Raw genomic sequence first — 16227 nt, forward strand, 5'->3', positions numbered from 1 at the left:
CAGTTGGAGGTGACGAGGTTGTAGATGGGATTGAAGTCGCACAGGACCTTCTGGAGCTCACGTAAGCATAGACGCCTGCAGGTGGCCGTATTTTTTTTCGTGACGGTGAAGTTGGGCTCGTCTCCGGTACCAGAAGACCCGGATGCTTGAGGTAATTTTCTCCGCGAGGATGTAGCGCAGCTCGCGCCCATGTAGCAGCTCCAGCACGAGCGTGTGGTGGGTGGGGTCTGGCCACCATCCAGTTACAACAATATCCTCTAGCACGAGCGTGTGGCGTGTGCACATGGAAAGTCAACAACCACAGGTGCATATGGAAGGTCATCCATCATGACCCCCTTCACAGGCTATAAAAGGTAGACCCCTTCACAGTTTTCATCATCTATCTCTCACCTAGTCAGAGTTGTTCCAGCTAGCCTTAAGCTCTTCACCTATCTTGTGTCTAGATCGCCATCTAAGCTTCATAGTGGAAGCACACAGGTGGACAGAGCCATCTTTATATTAGTTGTTTGGAGCTAAAGAAAAATTTTAATTCTTCTCTTATTCGTTGTGTACTCTCTATCTCTTTCTCAAATTCTGTTTGCTGCACTATGTAATTTTTACATGGCTACCCTGCAAACCTAATAACCCTAAAGTCCAAAATACATTCCACATTGGCAACAGCCACGTGGACTTTGGTAACACAACCTTCTGGTTGTCTTAAATTGTCATTAGCCATTTGGAGAATTATGGAGGTATCCTTTTGGATTTCAAGCCCTAGTCTTTCTATCAATTCTGAACTTGCAATATTCAGGAGGATCCCATATCCACAATAGCATGATTTACTAATATGTCATCAGCATATGCTGCCACCCTTGGAGAATGCTTTTTAGCATGTTCAAACTAGTCCACATGGGCTATTCCCAAGGCTTCAACGATATACCCAATGCAAAGGATCTTTTTAAACTCTTTATGCACTCCTAGAGATAATTGATTAGTTGCAAGAGATTCACATCATACTTTACCTTGCAAAGAGAATTGGCTAAGTCAAATTGATGATAATAAGCAATGGTTCTCTTTTCCCGCTAGACCATCCTTTCTCTTGGTTTGCTGAATAAGATTAGGTGCCTCTTTCTTAGCTTTTACCTTTTTCTTTGGCAGCTTCTTATTGGAGTCAACTTTGCTATTGAAGCAGCTTTTAGAGGACTAGCTTCCACATCAAGGTTAAGAACTTGTGTCCCCTTATCATCCTGTTTAGGGTTTGTCTCAATATGTTTTACGTTATCCACATCACCTTCTTTAACCTTCTGTCCTCTTGTAATGGCTTGTAAATTGGAAGTCTCAATGGTATTGGCATACACAGTTTCGATAATGTTGACACCACTACCACTAGGTAGCTCTTCTACAATAGCATTTCCTCTTTGCAATATTTTATTTGGTCCCTCATTTTGCTAAAGGTTATTCCCTTATGCTTGATGATTACTCGAACCTGGTTGCCTACTCCCTTGTTGTTGAAGAGAGTTGATCTTACTCCATTAAGTACTAGTTACATAGCTGGACTTTCCATATATGTCGCATTTGATACTAGGGCAGTTTCGTGAAAAGTGTTGTGATCACCATGTCACTACTTACAACTAAATCTTAATGGACCACCCTCTTCAAGATGTTGACTCCTATCAAGTTTTGCTACTTCTTTAGGAAATTAGCATCTATGGCTATTTGTCTATATTGTTTTGTTATCTTATCAATATAATGCTTCATCATGTTTTTGACTTCGTCGATAACATTTGACACACTAGACTCATGCCCATGATCATTTCCTTACTGTTTAATTGGCCTAATCACCTGAATAGGGATTTATTTTGCTGATTAGTTGGTATGATATTAGGGCTCACCATTTGGATTCCATTATTTAGTGAAACCATTTTGCTAGCCATTGGCATAGCAAGATTAAGAGGAGTCGGCAGAATGGGAACATTCTGTACTATGCTTCCTCTTCCATTCAAATCTAGTCCATGTAAAAAACATTGTACCAAACTAGGTAGTAGGTGGGATAGGAATAGAGGCTTGCAATTTTCAAAACTAATGTGGAGCTCAACATCTTCCTCTACTAACCATTAAATATGGGTAGAGGGAAACCCGTAGCTAGCAAATTTGGCATTCTTGCATGTATTGCAATGGATTGCGCCATAATGATGCGTAGATTCCCTATAGGGTTCTGTATTGGTGGGGCTATACCCCCACTCAAAGTAGGGTGACTTATCAGGGTAAGAGGTATACTAGAGCTTCCCCCTTTCCCTAATGGACTGGCTGAGATAATATAGTTAACAAGATCTCTCTTTCTCAAGGATGTCAAACTACTACACTTAGGAGAATATCTCTTAAGGATCTCAAATCGCTATCTAAACCTTTTGTCTCTTTCTTGACAGTGTCTATCAGAAAATAATGGATCTATTTCAATGCTCTTTGGTATACATTGAATAGCTGGTTCCTATCAACCAAGATTCGAAAATCGCTACTTATTAGTAGCTCTTGACAAATGCACCACCTGTGTCGGGACCTAAAATGGGCCAGACACTCGCTCTAAGGCTCTAGTTGGTGGGCCTCCTATGCTTAGGAAACCACCCTCATGGTCACATAGCTAGGAGAAATCTAGAGGCTATATACTACTCTAAATAAATCATGTGTTTGTATCGATTTGTAGTCTAACGATCTTGCCCCTTACCAACTCCAATAGAGGGATTATCCCATACATATAAGTGATCAACACCTCATTACACACACATACAAAGCACCCCCCAATTGATCGTTGTGGCTCCTATAGCTCTCTTACACCTTGGAGATTGGCCCTAGGATGCGTTGTCTTAATATAAAACATAGTCATAATATTGCCCACTCTTTTGATAAAGCATTCCAGGAGATAATTTTGTTTCCTCACATAAGACTCTCCAAAGAAAATCGTTCTATCCCACAGCTTAGGGTTTCTCACACTCTCATCATTGGTCAATAGTTTTAACAACCAATTGCAATGCATCTAGGAGACTTCCTCATTCTTGATACCATGTATAAGAATACAAATGCAAGGTGTAATGCTGTATAGTGCTCAAATAAATTAACCACAAATCAGCCAATGTGTTGTGTGAAAAACATTCTTTCAACGATTTCCTTTTTAATAAAGTGTTGCATTACTTAGAAACAACATAGGACTAATCTGTGATATTGTCTCTTTAAACTTAAATGAAGCGAGTCCTATATGTCATGATATGCATGGAAATCAGAATTGAACCGATCTTTAACTTTTCACAACCCCTTTTCCCCTACCATTTAGGTTTTGCAATTGTGCACCGGTTTAAGAGGGTGTTTCATATCATTTTTCCATGTAGGAAAGCGATAAACACACACTTTCACATAAAGATGGAGGTAACTCCCCATGCCCACCTTCACCACATATCCACACATATATACCTAATTTATTGTAAATTTTTACATATAAAAACTAAAATTTTCCATAAAAAATCTATTTTTCATAATTTATTTTAATATCAATTACTAATATTTATGATTTCCATGTCATTCATGCGAGAGAGAGAGAGAGAGAGAGAGAGAGAGAGAGAGAGAGAGAGAGAACCGTTCCCCAATGGCCTAATATAACATCATTATTGTCATTAACTTCATGAAAGCATGTATATACGAATCGATAGAAAGTGATTCCTAAATGTAAGAAGTGGTTCAAAAATTTCATGGTAGAAAACAAGGATATCATTGAGGCCTTGCTAACATAGGCAAGCAATCTGGTCTCATCCTGACTTTTGATATTGTATGTTAGAGTATAGTTTGTTGGTGATAGGAATGACTTCTTTTAATTATAGAATTAGAAGCCAACAAGAACATGTAGCAAATGATGATTGCACGATAGTAATTGATATTATTTCTATCTTGTACACATGCATGCCACACATTTACATGCCACATGGATGTCCAAACAGAGAGTCTACTAACCGAGATCGTGCATGGTGCACTCACACACATAGAACCTTAAGTAGATATTCATATACATTTTGGTATACATAGATATTCATAGAAACACACATGCGTGGACCCCAGTATTGTTAGAGTCTTGCCACATGTGCACTAAGTGCTTGCATTTGAAAGTTAGAGTCTGGTAGGTCTACGCGTGGCTGCACTCTTATTTATTGTCACCACCTCCCCGTGTCATGCTAGTTGACAAGGCGATCCCACATATGGTGCGCATAGTGCTGGCAGTTGGAGGTGAGGAGGTTGTAGATGGGATTGAAGTCGCGCAGGACCTTCTGGAGCTCGCGTAGGCGCAGACGCCTGCAGGTGGCCGTATTTTTTTTCGTGACGGTGAAGTTGGGCTCGTCCTTGCGCAGGTCCGCCATGGTCCGGTACCAGAAGACCCGGATGCCTGAGGTAATTTTCTCCGCGAGGATGTAGCGCAGCTCGAGCCCGTGTAGCAGCTCCAGCACGAGCATGTGGTGGGTGGGGTCTGGCCACCATCCAGTTACAGCAATATCCTCCAGCACGAGCGTATGGTGGGTGGGGTCTCGCCGCCATCCAGTTGCAGCGATTGCTGCAGCCTGCTGCGCGTCACCTTCCGCTTGCTTCAGGAGCTCGTGCAGCTCCGCGTCTTCGGCCCGAATTATGTTGAGAGGGCGAGTGACGTAGGTCACCCCCGTCAGCACGAATTTGTCGTGGCTGTGGTCAGTCGGCACGGCAGTGCCAACGCGCTTCTTGTCATCATGGGCAGGACTCCACCCGTAGGCTAGTTCAGAATCCTCCTCCATGAAGATTGCCGGTAGATGAGAGAGAGAGAGAGAGAGAGATGATTGCCGGTAGATGGGGTGTGTGTGTGTTTGGTGTAGTGCCCCTGATGTGCTCCATGAACGTAATTTAAAGATCTACAGATCAGGTCCCTCCAGTATCGGAATATGCCGCCTCCACTGACTAAAGTCGTTAGTTATTTGATTCGATCATGGAATATGCCTCCTCCACACTGCCACACTTCCGACAATCGTTGCACACAACTGATTGGATTCCAGTACTGATTGCATTAATCCGCGCATCTTATTTCCCTTCCAGCCTCTCTCCATAATACATATACTGCTGGCTGCGGACGGCCTTAGCTTTTGGTCCAAATGGGGGGAAGGGTTAAGAACCTTTCTCAAGAGGCATGATGGTTTCCTTTCGCTGCCAAGGTTTACCTACTCTCACACATGAGGTTGACAGCACTCTCCCTCGTTATCCGAACCGGAACAAAGCTCCTGGCTCCAATTTGCTAGTTTGACACACTATACATGCGAAAGGCTTCTAGTTTTGGTGCTAATGCTCAAGAGGTGTGCCTAAAGTGATGCCATGTGTAAAATAATCTCTCACTGAGGGGCTAGTTGGAATGTGAAGAGATTATTTGCATGCCGCAACCGGTGGTATGAATGCACACATCCATGAAACTCATGAACCCACACACTCAGCCACTAAGCTATGACCCCATTGGCACTAAGGGGCTAGTTTTAATATCAAACAAATTGAAAGCAGTACCTCTATCAACTCATGATGGCACTCACTCACTTCTCTTCCATCCAACCTCGTGCATGGGGACAAAATCCCTCATAGAAGGGGTGGAAGACATGGGGGCACAAAATATAAAATGTTTGCACAACAACCCTCTCAAACATGACCACTTTGTGCGTTATGTAGGCAAGATTGTTGTGATCGCATTCGAACAGCTAGTGTCAATAATATCTTATCATTCAAGATAACCATCCTTGGCAACAAAGGAAAGCTAGAGGAAGAAAGTATTAAGCTATAGAACTTATCTCAAGGGTAACCGCCAAAACTATCTAGAGTTTTAGGAATCCAAAAGGCCAAGTCCATGGAAATCTGCAAGTCAATGGTGTGATCATTTTGAGAACATGAAGAAGGATATTGTATAGATGTTAAAGCAACCAAGAGGGGAATGTTTTGCCTTTATAGTTTTTGCTAGGAACTTGGTAGGGGCCCTCCTATGGACTTATTGATGTGGATATTTAGCACCCTCAAATTGTTATACTACACATTAATGGAAAATATAATGAGGGTAGTCTTAGCATTTGGTCTAAAGGGGAGAGAGGTGTGCCATAAAATGATGACGTGTGTAACAAACCTCTTGTTCACTTTGTCTAGTCATACATAATTTTGCAATAAAAGACATAATGCTTCTTCACGTTGTTCATGCCTGAAAAGGTTATTCACATAGCCAATTTCACTACAATATTTGGAAACAAAGTAAAATATTCTTTAAAAAGATCTATAAATTCATTGTAATTATCTAGATCATGAACAATAAATGCCCTAAGCTTTAGCTCATATTTACAACACCATCTTACAATATTGATGTTTATCTGAGGTACTTTTAATGTTTCTTGAAACCCCAATATAACACTAGTCGGGATTAAAAGAGATATAAAAGTTTAACATGTTGAACTTTGTTGCTCTAATGTAGTTTGGTAGATCTTCATAAACTATGAATGTGAACATTTCTAGGAGGTGGTTGTATGAAGCTAGGATGAAATAAAATCATGTCTTCCATATGTAAAAGGAAAAGAAAGGAAAAAGAGAAAACCTTTCATACATTGTCTAACGTTTCAAAAATCCATTCATAAAGAAGAAAAGGCGCCATCCAACTACGTTCTTGTACATATTATTGATCCCTTGTAAATATGAGAAAGAAATGTGTACTTCTTGACTACGAAAATGTTGAGCAAAATCAATACTATAGACACAATTTATCCACAATGCAATCATGATTTGGGCCAAAATTAATAATTGTAGTGGATTGGATGGCCATTCTTAAAAATAGATTCCAAAATTTCTCTTTTGCCAAAAGGTAGAAAGCACACATAACTTGGGTTTTTACTAACATAGCCTTTTCAAGATGCTACATGCCATATGATCACTAACATCATGAACAACTTGTGTTATCCTTGCTAAATGTCTTTAGTTTTTCCATTGGAGAATGTTTTCCACATCAATGCACTGTTATACTTTATTTAACATTGTGTTCGGAGTGAATCGGTAGAAAACCCTTGTAGCAAGCTCATGTGGCTCATCAATGATCAAGTATAAACAAATCCCAAGAATGTTTTGCTTGTGAACCCACCTCTCCATAGGTATGGGTAGAAAAAGTTATGCAATGATAAATTGAAAACAAAAATTCTCCACCCATCCATACCTATTGTGGGGCCCCTACGCTCTAGAAAACTAGAAGTAAACTTGATCTTATAACCCTAATGTTCGCACTCCATCTAATCCATACTGTCCATAGAATTTGAGATATTTATATCCATACTGTAGTAGTTAAAATCATCAATTAGTATAAGAAAGTCCCTTCTTCTATTATTTTCTACATGAACATTGACATAGAATCATTCTCATTCTCACAAATATTCCTCATAAAGGAAAAGTGATGGTAGTGTAGTCATTCAAAAATTCTTCTTTTGAAACATTCTAGATGGTCTTTGTTGCACTTTAAATCCATAATCAATAAGCCCATGTGAGGAGATTCTACAAAAAAAACCCCACCAAAACTAAGAGTTTTGCATCCTAATATCCTACTTTTTACTATATACACTCTTGAACCCTACTTCAATAATATGTGCAAATAGCAAATTATAAAACATCCAAATTTCACCTCACTTGTATATCACTATATGAGCTAGTGGTTTTGTATATGAAATGTGCCTTCACATCTCCTTGAGGATTAAACTTACTCGTGCACATCTTCGTTCCCCCTCCTGCCACTCTCCTTTTTTCCACATCAACCTATATAATCCATAATAGGAATATTTATTGTGTCTTTGGTTGAGGCTACATAGGGAATGCATATGTACCAAAGAAAATACGCCAATATTTGGTTATTCCCAACCTTTGTCTATTTGCTCTCAATAATCACCAAATCATTGGCTTCTTTGATATGTTAGGATCCAACCTAATGACTTTTATAGAGGTAGTTAATCCTTACAAACCCCTAGCAAAGGGGAATTAGAAACTCACAACCATCTGTTTTGGAATGTGTTGAAAGAAGTCCCAAGAATATATGCACGAGACTCATTAACCCATGAGAAGTTTATGGTGGAGATTGAAGCATTCTTTGGGCATCTCCTACAACAAATGAGATTATCATTCCTTGCATGCTTCACGTAGGTGAAATGCTAGGCTACTTCATGGCAGTTTCACATGATAGCGTGAAGTTGCATTTCGAGGGAAGGAAAGTTGTATGGTATTGACATGGTAGATGGTAGTCATGTGCAGATTGGATGTTGTATGTGTACGTAGCAAGTGCCAGAAGGTCCCCAAGAACAAAAGAACTCTACTTTTGCACAAAAAACAAGAGAGAAGACTTACACGACATGAAGCAAAAAGACTAATTGGGTACAATCTCCCCCCATGCCTTGTGTGAGCACTCCACAAAGCATGTATTTAATATAATATTCCTCTCCAAGCTCAAAAATAGCCCAAATTTACAATTAGTACGCTTTAGCTTTTGTGTTTGCTTTTGTGTAAATAAAGAATAAAGCAGTTGGGCGCCCAAAGAGTCGGGCTGTCCCCAAATACAAGTCCAATAACAAATATTTAAATCGTGCGTCCATGCGCATACAAAATAATAAATATATGTCAAGCGCTTTAATAAATAAGCACGTCAAAATAAATATTGGCGCCACGCCTAAGATGCGCGTCTATCAAAAATGATAATTTCTTCTAAATAACTTGAGTACATGCTATCGCCGAGTGCTTCCCAATGCCACCACTGCCTGATCTACATCAACTGAAGCATTCACAATTGTTAGAAAATAATAAAATTAAACTGACAAAAGTGAATACCTAGCAGTCTTCAGCTATAAAATAAATAAATTGGTTAGAACTCGGTCCTAACCTTAATTTATTACGAGTGCACACTCTAAACTCATAAACATCCATTAATTTAAATATGTATTTTGCGGAATCACCTGCTATGGAATCACCCACTTGCACATTAAATTAACGAGACGCTCGAAAAGGACAGGCGTCCCCATCAATTTTTCACACAAGGAATCCACCTTGTGTATAAGCCCCAGCAATAAATTTAATTTTACAGAATCCACCGCAAAACCTCATGGAATCCACCGTGGAATATGCCTCCCGGCATCAGGGAGCTTCCATTTTCTCACTTATTTCCCGCACTACATTTCAGTATCCTCATTTGTCCTAGCAAGGAACAAACTTACCACTTCGCTTGCATTATTTGTTAGCCATGCAAATTGTTGTCTCTCTCTCTCTCTCTCTCTTTGAACTTGCACATTATTTTTTAGCCATGCTAATTGTCACCTATTTTGCATGTGCTCTCTCTCTCTCTCTCTCTCTCTCTCTCTCTCTCTCAACTTGCACATTATTTGTTAGCCATGCTAATTGTCACCTATTTTGCATGTGCTCTCTCTCTCTCTCTCTCTCTCTCATCTTATACCTAACACTTATTATTTACATGACTATCAAATAATATAACTCATGAAACACAAAAAAATAAGCAAAGAAAAAAAATACTAAAACATAAAGCCAATTTGTGGATACCAATGATGATACAAAGAACAAAATGTATCCAAGGGATGAAAAAGATCTCCAATGTTAATGAGAAAAAGAAGACTTTCCTTGATTTAGTGAAGTGAAATGAAGCTTTCTTTTTCTCTAAGAACGATTCAAAAGATTTTGATCTCTAGGCCTAACATGGGTAGGTGAAGCTATGTCATCCTCTTGTGCTAATATGGTGGATGGTGTGCCAATCTCTTCCCTCCTTATACCTATAATCAAAGAAAACCATAATGTAGAATAAATACCATTAGATTATTGGGTGTAAGAAGGTTAATATATTATTTTTTAAAAACTTGTTGGCACATTTGAAAAGCATCGCTTAACTAGTAGAAAGGCTGCTATTTTTTAAGGATGACTCCACATACCTTTTTGGGAGAAAAAATTATATTGATGTTACAATTTCATCATGGGAATCTAAAAACATATCATGAGAGTGTGATAGCTTGCAAAGCCAACTATGTTGATATCTTGCACAAGGAGCTGAAAAATATAATTGTGTGGGGTTCTATAGAGCTAAACCCAAATGTGGGCCTAGAGATTGTGGATGCCACCATTCAAGAGAGAAAATCTGTTTCTGAGAGCAGCACGGTGGCCCGAAAACATCAAGCTAGATAAAGGCCTCAAGTATCAGTTGTCTTTGGTGGAATTGAGCTGCATAGCTTATAAAAGAGGCCTAAAACTAAAGTAGAACCTTCATATTCATCAAGAGCCAAGATAGAGCATTGATGATGATGAGATCATGTATTTGCAACATTATCCCAAATGCAAAACAAGGATATGCCCAAAGATTCATCGATCAATAAGTTCATGCATGCTGGCTAGCACCTTTGCAATTTCAAAAACTAGTTTTGCTAAATTTGCTAATCTTTCTCCCCCCCCTTTGTAGCAAGATGGACTAATCATCTGATAGACAGAGCATCACTTTGGTGGACTGTAGTCCGCAAGAGCATAGAATGTCCTGCTACTTGGGAAGATTTCAAGAAGAAGTTCATGCAGAATTTCCTTCCACCGCAATTTCATGAGAAGGCTATCAAGCAATGGGATTTACTTCAACAACGGGATTGTGAGCCTATTTCACAGTATACAGAGCGTTTTTGGCATGCACTCCTACAGCTATGCATGCTTGAAGACGTACCAGAGACGACACATAAGCGGAAGTATATGTCTGGACTTCTTGGACATTACTACGCTGAAGTGAACATGTTCAAGCCTGCTACCCTTGAAGACGCCATCTCCTTAGCTCACGACACTGAAGATAAGTTACGTGGAAGAGACAGACGACCACAGCAATTCCAAGCCAACGGTAATTATGGATCTAAACAATTCAATTCCAATTTTAGAAGGTTTAATCCAGGTCGTTTCTCATCACCATCTTTCCGCAAGAATTGGGCTAAACCACCTGCATTACCATCCACTGTCAATCCAAATCCAAAGCCTATTCCACAAGCAAATCCAAATGTACCCAGACTTCCAGCCATTGCAAATAATGTAACCAAAGCCAAGCCACTAGTATGCTATAAGTGTCACCAGCCAGGGCATCTCGCAGCAAATTGTCATTCAAAGAAGCCACCAGCACATATCAACTATCTTGGAGCCATGGACGAAGACGAACATGAGGATATGCCAGATTTCACTGAAGATGAGGATGATACTACTACTACTTCCGACACTTTACCAGGTATGCCTACTCCACATTCATTATTGACTATGAAATGTATGGTGCATGGAAAGGAAAGAACTATTTTGCATGATGACGGTAGTACTCATGACTTTATTTCAGCAAAATTGGTAAAGGAATTGAAATTACATATTGTACCTACGCATTATCGCATAAAAGCTGCATTTTTAGGCACTAGGTACAATGGCACACAAGAAGTACAAGATTTAGAGATTCAAATTGGTTCATATATTGAAAGAAGAAATTTCTTAGTTGTTCCATTACAGTCAAGCGACATTATTTTAGGAATGCCTTGGAGACATCAGCATAATCCAAATATAGATTATTCCACACACACAATGAATATTAATTTTCAAGGAAAATCTATTACATTATATGGTATGCATGCATCTAGTATTTTTCCACTGCTTTCGCATACTCAAGCAAAACGTGCATTACGCAAGAGTACTAAATCATATCTCATTTGGGTGAATGAATTGCATGCAAAGGAAAATCATATGCACCCTAGGCATAAGGAATTTCTTGCATATTTTAAGGACTGTTTTGCAGAAGACCTACCACCAGGTTTACCTCCTTCACGTCCAGAAGACCATAAGATTGATTTGATACCTGGCACACAACCACCTTGCAAAGCACCATATAGGCACAATCAAATAGAGCAAAAAGAAATCCAGAGTCAAGTTGACGAATTACTAAATAGAGGCTTAATTCGACCTAGCAGTTCTCCATTCGGTGCACCTGTACTCTTAGTCAAGAAAAAGAATAATACCTATCGTATGTGTATTGACTACCGAGCATTAAATAAGATCACTGTAAAGAATAGGTATCCTATACCTAGAGTTGATGACCTTATGGACAAACTGCAAGGATCTTCTATATTTAGTAAAATTGACCTTAAGTCTGGATATCATCAGGTGAGGCTAGATAGAACTGATATATTTAAGACTGCATTCAGAACACAGTTTGGCCATTACGAATTCTTAGTCATGCCATTCGGATTGACTAATGCACCTGCTACTTTCAGTAGAATGATGAACCGTATCTTTCTGAAATATCAGTATTGTGTGATTGTTTTCTTTGATGATATTCTAGTGTTCAGTCAAAGTGAAAAAGAGCATTATGAGCATTTATCATTAGTTTTTCAATTACTGAAAGAAAATCAATTGTTTGCAAATCCTGAAAAGAGTGAATTCTTTAAGACAGAAATTGAGTATTTAGGTCATATTGTATCAAAAGAAGGAATTAAAGTTGATCCTAAGAAAATTGATGCAATATTGCATTGGCCTGTTCCTAAAAATATACATGAATTACACTCATTCCTTGGTCTTGCTAGTTTCTATAGGAAGTTTGTACGTAATTTTTCATTACTTGCTTTACGATTAACCAAACTTCTTAAGAAAGGAATTGTTTATCAATGGACTGAAACTCAGCAGAAATCCTTTGACTTACTGAAACGTGCAATAACTAATGCCCCTATTCTACAATTGCCTGACTTTAATAGACCATTCTTTCTAGTTGTGACCGATGCTAGCGGATCAGGAATAGGAGCCGTACTAATGCAAGACAATCATCCAATAGCATATTCTAGTTCTAAGCTGAAACCCTCTGAGCTCAAATATTCCACTTATGACAAAGAATTATTAGCAGTTGTACAAGCATTAAAACAGTGGAATCATTATTTAATGGGTTCAGAATTCATGATAAAGACCGACCAGCAAAGCATTAGACATCTACTTAGCCAACCCCAAATTTCTGACCGTCATATCAAATGGGCTTCCTTCATTCAAAGTTTTCATCCTATCATTCAATACCAACCTGGGAAAGAAAATGTAGTTGCTGATGCATTGAGTAGAAGACCTGCAATTCATAATATTTCTATCATATCTTTTGATTCTTTGATTGCTATGAAAGATACATATCACCAGGATATTACTTTTCATTCTGATTGGCAAAAATTAGTTCAAAATAATTTCATTCCTGTTGATTCATTGTCATATAATGATGGATTTATGTTTTTTGAAAAGAGACTGTGTGTTACTATTCCATTCCGATCTTTTGTTTTGAATGAAATTCATTGTCCCCCATATCAAGGTCATAGAGGTATCATATCTACATTACGCATGTTAACTGAAGATTTTTATTGGCCGCATATGGATGCAGATGTATCTAACTTCGTTTCTGAATGTTTGATTTATCAAAGAATAAAGACGTTTATGAGTTTAGAGTGCGCACTCGTAATAAATTAAGGTTAGGATTTATTTCTAACCAGTTGATTTATTTATGTAGCTGAAGACTGCTAGGTATTCACTTTTGTCGGTTTAATTGTATTATTTTACTAACAATTGTGAATGCTTCAGTTGATGTGTAGAGATAGCAGCAGTTGCGGAGGAAAGCATTGGAGTCTAGCGAGTATTCGACCTTTGGACTATATTTTGATAGGCGCCACGCCTATATTTTGTTATGTCTGTTGAGACATTGATTATTGATTATTATTTTGTATGCGCCTATGCGCCCGGAAATGTTATTTCTATTTGGACATTGAGATTGGGCGTGCCAGACTCTATGGGCACCGTCCATTAGCTTTATTTTCCTATTTTTGTAGAAAGCAAACTCAAAAGCTAAAAGCTTGTCATATTTTTGTAAATTGGGCTATTATTGAGCATGAAGATGGAAATATACATAAAATACATGCTTTGTGAAGCGCTCACACAAGGCATGGGGGGAGATTGAACCCAATTTGTCTCTTGCCTCTTGTCGTGCATGCTTTTACATGGTTTTTTGTGCAAAAAGGTAGAGTTCATTGTTCTTGGGGACCTTCCGGGATTCACCACGTGAGCATTCTGCGTCCGATCTGCGCACCAAACAATGATTTGAGAAAGGCCAATTACTTTGATAACCACCTCTTAAAGTGGAAGGCTAATAATGCACACATGCCTAGCACCATGGATGATAGAGTCATGTAGGACCATGTGACCACCCCTCATGTAAGGGTTTATATGTTTACCAATGCTCAGATGGAATTAGTGCATGTGGATCCTATGCTAGATGAGGCTAAGGCAACAAAAACAAAGTTGTTGATAGATGAGTGAGAAAAGATTTTCCGTAGCCATAGATATGGTTAGGACTCAGATGGAGGCTATTGAAGCTCAATTGGAATTTGAGGCACTAGAGGACTCCAAACACGAGACAGTTTGATGGAGAAATTTTCTTCTCAGTGATCAATGCTCAATGTGCTCAGGGTAGGGTCTATAGAGAGAGGTGTAGACCCTCACTCAATTGAGGTGAATTCTCTAATTTCTTTGCATAATTATTTCTTGTGTTTTTCAATTCTCATACAATTTGATTGACTGATTCTTTAAAATACATTTCATGCACTAAAAATTGATATTGAGGTATAGAAGAATGCACTTCACAAGTTGTAGATGTAGCACAAACTCTTGATAGAGATGTTGCATGGAGTTGAGGGAGGGCAAGCACCTTGGTTCTTCCCATCAGCACCTTCTCTAGTGCCAACTACTACAAACTACATAACTCTACCACGAAGGTGTGCTGCATGTAGGGTGTCCTTTTGTTTTATTGAAGCCCCAATGTTAATAGTTATGCCATATTGTTGCATTCCTAAAAGCATGAAATGGAACAATAAGAAATGCTGAACTTCCATGAATTCATGTATCCATGGGTACTGCAAGAAAGTACAAATAAGAAAATACAAGTGCTAAACTGACTAAGCTGGAAACATTGTATTTTTTGAATGATCCAAAAAGTCCCTACAATAGCACTCTCCCTTGTTTATAGTCGTCTTTTAAAGAATTAAATTGAACCTGTCACACTGAAATGACAAAAGCAACTCATATGAGGCTTTGGATTTTCTTTTATTAAATGAAGAAACCATATAGATTACACCTCCAAGACTCTCTCTAGTGCCAATTATTTTCACATTACTTACAGGGCTTTGGAATTATTCATCCTTTGTTGTCCTTCATTACAAGTTAGCATATATGTTAGCTTATAAATAATTAGTATACATGCTTCTTAGCATGAATGTTTGCTAGTTAACAACTAGTATATATGCTATATATAATACTTAGCATACACATTAGCAGTCTCATATGTTATTCACTTTGTTCTATGCCAAGTGTTGTATATGTTGTATTTGATGTTTGTAGTTCCTTTGATATGCAGCTCTTCTAGAAGAGCAAAAGGTGCTATTATGTTGTCATCTAAATGAGTGGAAAGCAACTTGCATGGGTCTTTTGTAGATTTTGGGCCTGTTAAGAATGCTACTGGAAATGTCTCTATTCCCATCAAGCCTTGTCTCTACCACATCGATGTCGTATGTAGGAGCTGGAGGATGCCACCATAGAGTTCTCCCAGTCACACCGAAGGTAGTATAAGGGGTGGGGGGTGGAAGAAACAAACCTCTTGTCCATCAACGGGATGGCATTGAGACTCAGTGGATATGAGGAAGTTAATGCTTTCCTTTAAGAGTTAAATATGCATGGCTACACTAATAGGATGTAGGAAAATGCACATATTGGAGATGACTCACCACCACTAGGCCACCTTCTAGGTTACATGGCTAGAAAAAAGGGTCGTGAGGCAATGTCAAGTTGGGCTTCTCCAGCAAAGAGAGAGAAGTTCACTTCAATAGGTTAAGTTCCCAAAAACAACAATCACCCTTTGTAAAAGTTGGCAAAGCTCTTGTAAAACAAACTATGATAGGTGTCTTCCTAGATGTTTTTTTGATTAGTTGGCCTTTCATCCTTCTATCTACCCACCTCATGGAGGTGGTGCCTTTGTACTTTTCAGAGATATAAGATCATATTTTTGTCTATTCTATCACAAATTGTCAAACTATTCTTCAAAAATTTATCTTAGTGTTTTCAAGTAACGTGTTTGTAAGTTGACAATAATGTCTAAGTCCTACAACTCTATTTTTAGGAAACTCTTTCATT

The sequence above is a fragment of the Lygodium microphyllum genome, chromosome 16 (assembly GCF_053477565.2).
Source record: "Lygodium microphyllum isolate KBCC chromosome 16, Lygodium_microphyllum_v1.1.10, whole genome shotgun sequence".
NCBI classification, from domain to species: Eukaryota; Viridiplantae; Streptophyta; class Polypodiopsida; order Schizaeales; family Lygodiaceae; genus Lygodium; species Lygodium microphyllum.